The sequence below is a fragment of the Eucalyptus grandis genome, chromosome 8 (assembly GCF_016545825.1).
Source record: "Eucalyptus grandis isolate ANBG69807.140 chromosome 8, ASM1654582v1, whole genome shotgun sequence".
Taxonomy (NCBI): Eukaryota; Viridiplantae; Streptophyta; class Magnoliopsida; order Myrtales; family Myrtaceae; genus Eucalyptus; species Eucalyptus grandis.
The window spans coordinates 61,177,386-61,188,629 of record NC_052619.1 but is presented as its reverse complement, the minus strand read 5'-3'; the positions used below and the strand labels follow the sequence as shown (position 1 = coordinate 61,188,629).

At 41.7% G+C, this 11,244-nt stretch overlaps 1 pseudogene; it reads right to left on the bottom strand.

Annotated features, from left to right (window-relative positions):
• Nucleotides 1–7,222: 7,222 nt before the first annotated feature.
• LOC104417660 lies at nt 7,223–10,279 on the bottom strand (annotated as a pseudogene).
• Nucleotides 10,280–11,244: the final 965 nt, after the last annotated feature.

The following is an 11,244-nucleotide window of genomic DNA, read 5'->3' as shown; positions in this document are numbered from 1 at the left end:
TGGGTTCATACAAAAAGAAATCTATGTGGAACAACGACCTGGATTTGAAGATCCAAGGAAACTAGACTCAGTCTACAGAATGAAAAAGGCCTTGTATAGACTGAAGCAAGTACCTCGAGCCTGGTATGAAAGGTTGAGTAAGTTTCTAACTCAAAATAGTTTTGAAAAGGGAAAGGTTGATACTACTTTGTTTATAAAGAGAGAATGAAAAGATTTTCTGCTCGTACAAATTTATGTAGATGACATTATTTTTGGTTCTCCTAATGAAAGTTTGTGTAATAAATTCTCTAGAACTATGCAGGATGAAATCGAAATAAGCATGATGGGTGAGTTAACTTTCTTTCTGGGATTACAAGTCAGACAATCAAAGAAAGGAATATTCATTCATCAAGAGAAGTATGCAAAAGATCTCATCAAGAAGTTTGGGTTGGAGAATTGCAAGAAAACAGAGACACCAATGTCAAGCTCTTCGAAACTGGACAATGATGAAGAATGGAAGAAAGTAGATCAAAAGCTATACAGAAGCATAATCGGTTCACTTCTCTACCTTACTGCTTCTAAACTTGATATTTTATTCAGTGTTTGCATTTGTGCTAGATTTTAGTCTGATCCTAGAGAATCTCATTTAAATGCTGCAAAACACATCATTAAGTATGTGGTGACTTCTCCAAAGCTGGGTTTGTAGTATCCAAAAGAATGAGACTTTACTCTTATTGGATATTCAGACGCTACTTTAGCCGGTTATAAAGTGGATAGAAAGAGCACTTCTGGAACTTGTCAAGTGCTGGAAAACATGCTGGCATCTTGGTTCTTAAGAAAGCAAAGTGCTATAGCTTTATCAACAGCAGAAGCAGAGTATGTTGCTCTTGGGAGTTGTTGCTCTCAAATCCTATGGATAAGACAACAACTGAGAGATTTTGGAATTGAAGAATCGTGTACCGAGATCAGATGCGACAACACCAGTGCTATAAATCTCACAAAGAACCCGATTCTTCATTCAAGGGCAAAGTATATAGAGATTCGACACCACTTTATAAGAGATCATGTTCAGAATGGAGAGATTTTGATTCAGTTCATTGATTCGAAGAATCAATTGGCAAACATATTTACGAAGCCTCTGGAGAAAAATCTATTTGAATCTATTCGCGGCAAGTTAAATATTATATCTCCTATTATTTAAAGTCTAAAGTTGGTCAAACTCAGAATTTCCAAACGCTACTTCAATAAGAGAATATCTTGAATCCAAGTATTTTAATTTTAGTATGAAATTTGTGAAAAGGTATAACTTTATTTGAATCATCTCTTGCCTATTTTATTTTTAGAAGTTATATCATTCTTGCTAAAATTTGATTTTAGGATTATTAGTTACCATTTTTAATTTATTCCGAAAAGGCACTTTTTCTTTTGTGTCATTTCATTTTCCCGGGTTTGAAAACGTTTTTATCTCTCAAAACGGTTCATTTCATTTACTGCCTCTCAAACCCTAAGAGTGATTCTCTTCTCCCTCGATCTTTACTCTCAAGTTTTCTCTACAAGTTTTCATCTTTTCTACGCTTGAACTCGTCTTCGAAATCCTCCTAGTCTACAAGCATGTCTTACCAAAGGAAGTCATCTCGGATTGCAAGCAAAGGGCCTTGGAATGTGCCAGAAGGGTAGACACATTTTGATCTCACTGAGGAAGATTCCCCGCGCAACTCTCTGCAGCAATCTCCGTAGAAATCTCAACAGAAGTTTCCACAAAATCCTTCGCACCAACCTCTAGAAGAGGAAGTCGAGCAAGACGTTGTTCCTCTCGGGACTTTAACCCCCCCCCCCCGGTTCTTTATAAGCATTACACTTATCTAAAGTAGGGTGGTACTCCTATGGTTTTTATTACTGATTTTCTGAGAGGACACGGGCATAAGAATGAAGCGTTGTTTCTAAGAACGATGGAATGGTTAGAATCGAAAGGAATGGTAGATGAAGCTTTTCTTAACTTTCCTGCTAATCCTAGGTTCATTGCCGAGCATCCTAAAAACAAGATGATGATGAAATGATGTTTTCAAACTTTCAACCCAGAATGGGTGTAGCTGCAAATGAACCAGGTGATAGAATGAAACTCTTTCGTTCTAAGGAACACAAAAAGGTTTACTCCCAAATGCTAAAGAGAGGGGTGATGAACCCTCGAACTATTGATTTTGACTTTTTAGACTCGATCAAGGTGAATTTAAGGGAAAAGTTGGCCTTCCTTCAACTTGAGAATTTTTGTTCTGAGACGACTGTAGCATATCCAAAGTTGACTGCATTTTTCTATTCGAATCTATCTTTTCTTGACCAGAATCGAATCCAATTTACTATGAGTGATAGAGCCTATGTGGTGGATGTTGACACATTGCCAGACATACTTGGGGTAGAAAGGAGTGGTTTTCAAGCCATCAATGTCTCAGTTGGTCAAGCAACGAGGTTTCTTATCAAGGACAGATTACCAAAAGGAAGCATCACTTATTCTAGACTGTCAGCCTCAAATGTTATGTTGCACAAAGTTGTCATTAACTGCATCAGACCAAAGGCTGCATCAAAAATAGATGTTTTCAGATTCGAAGCAAGACTGATGTTTGTTATTTGCAATGGGAAGAGATTTTCACTCCTTTATACTATCTTGATGCACATGTACAGGACAGTTATGAAGAATAAGGGACAGTTGCCTTATTCAGCACTGGTTACAAAATTGTTTAGACATTTTCAAATCTAGTTTCCCGCCTCTCTTTGCTCTCGAACTATTGCTCCTATGGTCAAAGGGCTGAAGATGGTTTCAAAGATGCGGTTGAAGGATTTGAACAAAGCTATTGAGTGCTTGAAGAAGGAGTCCTCAAGCAAAACGAAGGAAGATTCTACTGCAAGAAAGAGAAAAGGCAAGGAAGTTGTGAAGGAACCTGTCAAGAAGAGAAGATCCCTCATCCTGCAGGACGAAGAGGATAAATATGATTTTACAATTTCTGCAATTGCCTTAAAGAATCTTCAAGGTTTTGTTGGTTTTGAGAAACCAAAGGAAATGGAAGGAGGAAATAGAGAAGAAACATAGCAAGAAGAAGCAGAGCAAGAAAAGCAAGGAGAGCATGACGAAGCAAAAGAAACAGAGAAGGAAGAAGCGGCAAGAGAAGAAGGAACAAGAGCTAAGGAAGAAGGAGACGGTCATGAAGATGACTCCTATGTAGAGACAGTTGTGATCACATTGTCTGAAGACTCAGAAGCAACAAGGAGTGGACCTGTAGGAGCACGAACAAAGAAAGCACATCACTCTCGTTTTGAAAATGAGAAGGCTCAAGAAGAAGGAATCATTTCTCCACCTGTAGGCACAAAAACAAGGGGAGCTGTTGAGAAAATAGGGACTTCTTCTACTCATTTTGCGAGTGATGGTATCAGTTGATCTCCTGCAGACCCAGAAGATGTCTATGCTTCTCAATTTCCAAAAGTTGACATTGAAAAATCTACTCCAACTCTTGGAACTAGACAAGTTGATGTTCCCTCATCTCTGGACTCCCCACAAAATCAATTCGCTAAAGGTAGTGCACAGACTGAACCAACTGGTGACTATCCAAGGATGATAGAACTCCTTTTGGAGGTAAAAGCTCAGCAATACACTATGGAGATTGAGATTCAGAGACTTCACAATGCCTTGAGATCCTCTTCTGATTTTCACACTAGAAAGATACAGTCTTTGGACACTCAGGTACAAACTTTGAATCAACAAGTTTTTCAGACTATGGCCAAGAATGATCAGACTATTTAGATTCTAAAGACTGTTCAAACTCAAGTCGAGAATGTTCAGGTTGAAGAGGCAGTGCAATCCATGGGGGATTTCCAACTAGTTCGAGTTCCTCAACAATCTTGATTCTATTTATATCTTTTCTACTTTAACTTTTTCCACTTTTTGCTGTTGACAAAAGGGGGAGAATGTGTAGATTTACTTTTGAACTTTTACTTTTGAACTTAACCTTTTGCAGGTTTGATTTTGTTTAACTAGTAACTCTTATCATCTGTAGCAACTTTTGTGGTGATAATTATGGATGTGGATGAATGTGGATGTTTAAATCTTGGTGTTTGACTATTTTTCAAGATTAACATGTTTTCAGTGGTTGCAGAATCGATGCTATCTAGATCATTATCTATTTATTTTTTAGATATCATTTACTGCTAAAGTGTTGTTTTGCAGGTTACAAGTCTTTAAATCTACAAGAAAGTTTTGTCACCATAAAAAATGGGGAGATTGTTGGAGAAAACTCCTTTAATGTTTTAAAGTTGACAAAACTTATCCAAAGTCTATTATGAAGATTTCCAGATTTCTGTGTCAAAGTCTGAAGACTGCCAGAATTTAGTGTCAAAGTTTGTTCAACATCAGAAGTCTGCCCACTCTAATAAATTTCAGACTGAACGCAAGTGAAGAAATAAGATTTATCCAAACACAAGATTATCTTTCTTACTTCAGGAGTTCGGTTCATACATGTTATATATGGCCTTTTGAATGGAAATATCACATATGTGATTGATTATCTTTATTGGAATCAATTTAGATATATCAAATCTTTTCGGATTGCAAGTAAATATGGAAAGAATCTACTTATGGAAACCAAGATCCTGATTGTATGGGCAAATAGGATTGACGGGCTTTCATCACAATCTTCGATGTCCAACGGGTTGATTGGAAGAATTTCTTCGGAAAGTGCCAACAGTTGAGAAGGCATGAAAGAGTATTTAAAGTGGACTCTCCAGTTGTTTGATAAAGTGTGTGAGAAAGAAATTTCAAAGTCTGAAGCTTTCCATTTTCTTGTTACTCCAAATACTGAGCTCAAACTCGTACTCAAAAGAAAGAGACTCATAGTGAGACTTCGTGAGAGAGCAGTAGAGACTCTTCATTGTAAAGTCAAGATCGCATGATTGTAAATTCTCTTTTGAATCTTAGTAAAATCAAGCCAGGAGGCTATCAATGTGGAGAGTGGACGTAAGCTTGATCTAAGCCGAGCCACTATAAATTATGTATTCTTATTCTCTTCCCTGAACTCCTTTATTTTGTTTATAGTTCTATTTAACTGCTATAGTCTGAACTCACTCAAAATCTGTTATTCTTCAGACTTAATTTTAGAAGCAAAATATTTCTATTGTTCCTTGCGAAAAATTGTCTTCACACATATTCACCCCCCTCTAGGTGTTCATACTAGCACTTACAACGATAACGTTAGTAGGTGCGTGTGGCGCATGCGTGGGGCAGTTACCTTGCACACGGTGCGCACACGCTGACGAGGCCTGCTCCTTATGGCTGTGCATGGCGGCGCGTCCGGTGGCCATCAGCAGCGAGCCACCTATCCAACGGCCCTCGACGGCAAGCCACCCATCGTTTTTCTCATCTCAACGAGAATTACGACCCTGCACTATCCAAAATGAGTTTTGATTCACCAAAAATTAAAAAGAAGGAGCAAACAGTAGCAGGTGTTGGGATTTCCATCCCGAAGCGTCCGATGGCAACGTTTCTCAAAATTTCGGCCAAAAATAGATTACAAAACATCAACAATGATAAAAAAAAACATGAACAATATCGCTCTAATACCAATGTCGAAAACATATTCCTAAAATTGAATTGATACTCGAATGAACAAATACTGAAAATGAATGCGGAAACGTGCTCGGGAAAACATGTTGCACCCATCAAAAGATATATCATGAAGACGGACATACCTTGTTTGCCATAGATTAAGTATCGTTACAATCTCAGAAGAATGAATCAAGGCCCTGGAATTCCGTTCGTTAAGAGAGAAAACATTGTTAGCCAAGGAGGGAACAATACATTATGTTTTTCTTCACACTGTTTCATATCCAACGTTCTCCTTTTTATATTTATACAATACTAACTACACTTTCTCTTATGGGCTCTTCACTTACGGGTCGGGTTTGATCCAATCTAGACGAACAAGCTTGACTTGGTCTATCAAATAAATAAATAAATAATCATCACCCCAGATACGGACAACGCCCTTCTCACCGCTCTTGGGATGCCATGCCCTTGTCCCAGGGTATGCTGTCGTCCCTGATGGTGGCTAGGGCCTCCTCTTTGGAGGCCAGCATCTTCCTTCTTAGGAACCTAGTGACTTGGTCGTCATCAGGTCATATTTCTTTTTAGCAACTGCCATCTTTTCATATCTGGTAGCTAAAGAAGATAACCACTTCTTTTATTATTCCTAAAATTAGCAAGATAAAGCTGTGCCAGGAAAGTGGAACTGAGAAAATATTGGCTGGAACTGAGATTCCAACGTGTCAACCTACTAGTCCACTTACCAGACGACACATGTCATCCAGGCCCCACCGCGTCAGAACCTGACACATACTCCTCTCACCTCTGTCGCCACTCTCTCTTCCTCTTTCTTTTTTTTCTTTTATTTCTTCTTCTTCCTCCTCCCTCTGCTCACGGTGGGGATCCCTGTCACCGCCAACCCACTCGCTCCACCGTTCGCCCTTCCTCCTCCCCCTGCTTCTTCTACAAGATCAAGCTCAAGAGCTTCCCCCTCTAGATAGCCCTCGTCCCGTACCTCCCACCGCCGCCGTGTACCCCCTCTATGGCGTCGCCGCCGCTGGCGCCACCTTCCACCTCAGCAAGTCCGACCTCGACAGGCTCGCCGGGAAGTCCATCTTCTCCGGCAAGGTCTGCTTGAAGGTCTCCATCTACATGGGCCGGCGTGGGGCGGCCTGCGAGGTGAGCTCCAAGAGGCTGCTTGGGAAGGTCTCGGTGCCCCTGGACCTCGCGGTGGTGAGTCCAAGGTTTGCGTGCTCCGCAGCAAATTGAAAGGGAAGGCCAGAGGGAAGAAGGAGACTAAGAAGAAATGAAAGAAAAAAGAAAAGAGGGAAGAGAGAGAGGCGACAGAGTTGAGAGAAGTGTGGGTCAGAGATTCTGACGCCGTGAGACCCGGGCAACACGTGTCGCATTATGAATATAATGGACTCGTAAGTTGACACGCTGGTATCCCAGCTTCAGCCAATATTTTTGCAGTGGAACTAGGAATGAGAACTGTTGATTTGCTTCAGCAGCCAATGGTAATTTGACACGTCACGGAGAAAGATACTTGCCATGCATAAAATCTAGAAGTGGAACTTACAATGCAGATACTCTGAAATTTAAAAAACAGTTTCCTAAGCCCTAACCATTTTTATAGTAAAAGACAAGATTCTCTTCGAGGCGTTTAACGTTGTGCTCAGTTCAGGATGATTCTTCTCTGCGGGAAAAGAACAATATTTTGCCCGAGACTGGAATGCACTTAACAAGCCAACCAATTGGCCAAGACAAAGCTGCGAGTCCGATGCAACCACCCCATTGTCCCCAGTCCAGCCTCTCAGTGTTGGCAAACCTCTTCAGAAACTCAACTATCACCACCTGAAGAATTATCGTCATGCTAAGGATGCCCAAGAACAACTTGTTCTTGTGTATTTCTTTAAACACATTCTTGTCCTCCAGCTTCCTGGCATTGAAAACGTTGAAGACCTGGCAGAGGACGAAGCAGTTGAAAATAATTGTGTTCCTCACTTTCTCGTCCACCCTATAGATGGAACTCCCCTTGAATTGCAGTGTCAGGAGGACGATAACTTGGTACGAGGCCTGAGATACGAGATTCCTCCACATGACTCTGCTTATAAGGGGCTCCATTCGTCCAACCAGTGGCTTTAGCATGAGATCATTTGTAGGTTGCTCTGTCGCCAATGCCAAAGCTCCCAGGGTGTCCATAATCAAGTTCACCCAAAGAAGCTGGACAGCCGTCAAAGGGACATTGCCAGAAGAGACCGCAGCAACGAAGTTGATGACGAGTGCAGCCACATTCACAGTGAGCTGAAACTGGATGAACTTTTGGATGTTGTTGAAGACGCACCGTCCCCACCTCAGCGCAGTCACCACGGAGGCAAAATTATCATCAAGGATGACGATATCTGAGCTCTCCTTTGCCACCTCAGTGCCTTGGATTCCCATGTAGAGGCCGATATCCGCTTTTTTAGGGCTGGCACGTCATTCATGCCATCGCCAGTGACTGCCACCACATGCCCTTTCTGCTTCAAGCACTGCACCATCAAAAACTTATCGAATGGGGATGATCTAGCCATTACCCGGATTTTCTCGATTGCTGCCGCTCTCTGTTCAGGCGAGTAGTTGCGAAACTGCACGCCCTCCACTATGGCTTCATGTTCGAGATCTTCCTCCGGATTGAATATCCCGCATTCCAAGGCTATATCTCTTGCAGTGTGCATGTTGTCTCCTGTGATCATCTTGATGTTCACCCCAGCGCTTCTACAAGACACCACTGCCCTTCTGCATGGGTCCTTTATCCCCACTATCCCCAGCAGGGTAAGTCCATCTTCCTCAAGTTTCCCATTAAATTGAGCAAGTGACCCATCGAACTTTTTGTAGGCGAATGCGATGCAGCGCAGGCTTTTGTCTGCCATATTTTTAATTACTGTCCCGAAATTAGACCTTGCTTCATCAGTCATGACATTCACCTTCCCACTTTGGCTATAATAATCTGAATACATTCGCGAGATCATCTCAGCAGCTCCCTTCCAGTGTATGTGAACTGCCTGTGATCCTCTCCTCCTCACAGCGACCCCACTTCTCGTTTTCTCAGAATTGAATGCATCGACTTGGACTATCTCCCATTCTTGCTTCAGCTCATCCATCGTCATACCCAATTTGGATACACCCCAAGAAAGTATCGCCTTTTCAGTTGGGCAGTCTAAAATTTCAGGAACAGATTCAGAAGGTCGCATGTGGACAGTACCTGTCGTGTTCAGTCCGATTCCTTGTAGTAGGACTTCAACGATGCTGGTGGCTATTTCTTTGGATGCATCTACACTCACATGTTCTTTTCCCATTCATAACTCTGTCACTCTCATCTCGTTTGAAGTGAGAGTCCCTGTGTTTTCCACGCAGATCGTTGTGGCAGAACCCATGGTTTCACAGGCGGAGAGCTTCTGGACCATGGCCTTGTCACCCATCATGCGGTTCATGGAGTAGAACAGTGTCACCTTGACGGCCAAAGGCAAGCCCTCAGGTATAGCCACCACCACAACGGTCACTGCTGCAGCAACTATGCGCACAACGGCGTCCATCCCGTCCCCAGACTTGGTCTTCCCGCTGGTGAATTCTCTGTTTCCAACATCATCTTGGGTGTGTCCAGTGAAGCTGCAGATCATCAAGACGAGAAGTACCAGCACAGCCACCGACACCCCGACCTTCTTGATGAAGAAAGTTAACTTGTTTAGACGAGCTTGGAGCGGGGTCTCTTCATCTAAATCATGGCTCACGGAGCTCATCATCTCGGACCATGCAGTGTTCTTGCCGACAGAAGCAACCATCATCTGACCATCGCCATCTATCACATTGGTGCCAGAGAGCAAGAAAGGCTTCTCGTTATTGACTTCAATGTAATCGCTTTCACCAGTCATGCTAGACTCGTCAACTCTCAGGGAATGGCCATTAACAAACAATCCATCAGCCGGAACCTGGTCGCCAATCTTCAGATACACGACATCCCCTACGACAATATCAAATATGGAAATCGGTTGCCTTCTGCCATCTCTTACTGCCTCCACTCTTGAAAGTTTCCAGAACTGCCTTCCTTGCTTATAGTTGCTGACAGCAGAGACGATGACGGCTAAAAAGATGGCCATGATTAAACTCCCACCATCATACCAACTTTCTTCAAGGCCGTGCTCTTTGATACCCACTGCTAGAGAGAGAGCATCGGATGCAATGGCAATGATCATGATCAAATCTTTGAACGGAGCAAGCGTGAAACTCAGAAAGCTCTTTGCCAGCGGCTTATTGTACTCGTTTGCACCAAAAACAGTGGTTCGAAGCTTCAGGACGGTTTCATCCCCGCTCAAGCCATTTTCAAGATTCGTCTTGAGAACTGAAGCGACTTGTTCAATGCCACCAAGTTTATAAAGAGATTCGAAATTTTTCTCTCTTATCAGGTTACTCAGGATCTTCGGGTCGACGTCTTGAAGCAAAGGGCAATCTCCTTCACGTGGATTGTTGCTGCTCTCGACGTCGACATTGATGACGACATGGGGGGGGCGTTTGCAACAGGTCCGTCTTCTTCCCGAGGACTTGTTTCGACGGACGCTTGAGAACCCTCAGGCAGTATATGACCGTGAAAGCCAGGTCCCATCTTCGTCTGTGGATGATATTTGTCGGGCTATTGCAGCAGAAGAGCACCGCATCGGTTGCTGCTTCTTCGCTAGGTTTAAGGAGCCTCAACAACGACATGGATGAACAACAGAGAGGGAGAAGACAAAAGGGTGTGCTTGGATCAGCAAAACGAGTCGGGTTGAGAGGACGAAGATGAGTCTAAGGGAATCAAAACACTGATTGACTTGGGTAAAATTGATGAATTCGGTTATGAGATTATATAGCGCAGTGTAACGAGATTTTTCATTGCGCGGGAAATTCCTGGAAAGTTCCCGGTAGCTTCTTGGATGATATCTCCACGAAGTCGTTTCCAGATTTGTAATCAAGTTGCCCAAAATTTAATGGGAATTTGCTTAATGGTGCCGTTGTAATTTTGGTAAATTATTTAATATTTCCACTTCATTAATTATAACTCACCTTCTCAGAAATTACCACTGATTCAGTGCTCGGCAAAAGATTCGAAAAAATGTGTTGCCCTTCTGAATTTCTTCAAAACCTTTATAACAAATGAAATTTGAAAAGAGCTGTCTGGAAACTTTTTCCTGCAGTAACTAATTTTTATTTTTTGTCCCTCCTCTACATCTACTTTAACTCATACTTTCAAAAAGTGAGAATTCAAACCTCCCATCTCCCTTTTCCCATAGGACAAATCCCAACAATTTATTAATCTCCTTACACAATTAGCTACTACAACAATAATCGAGCAATAAATATATAAATTTAGACGAAGAATCAAATGAATTTTGAGGTGCTTTCTTCAATGTGTGTTTGGTCTACACAAGTCAATCATTACATGTCAAGTATTAATTTCTTACTTAATTTTGTTTCAGAATATTAAATATAATAAGAATGCATAGGAAATCGTCATATACTACAAGAAAAAGCAGACACTTAAATAAATCACATTCAATATTTGCTAAAGTTAAAATTATCACATTTAAAAAAAAAAATTAGTTAATCTTTATCTACCTACAATTACTTATGGATATAATATAATTCATGTTATCTCCATAGACAAAGAGTGAAGAAGAGTTGACTTGGTT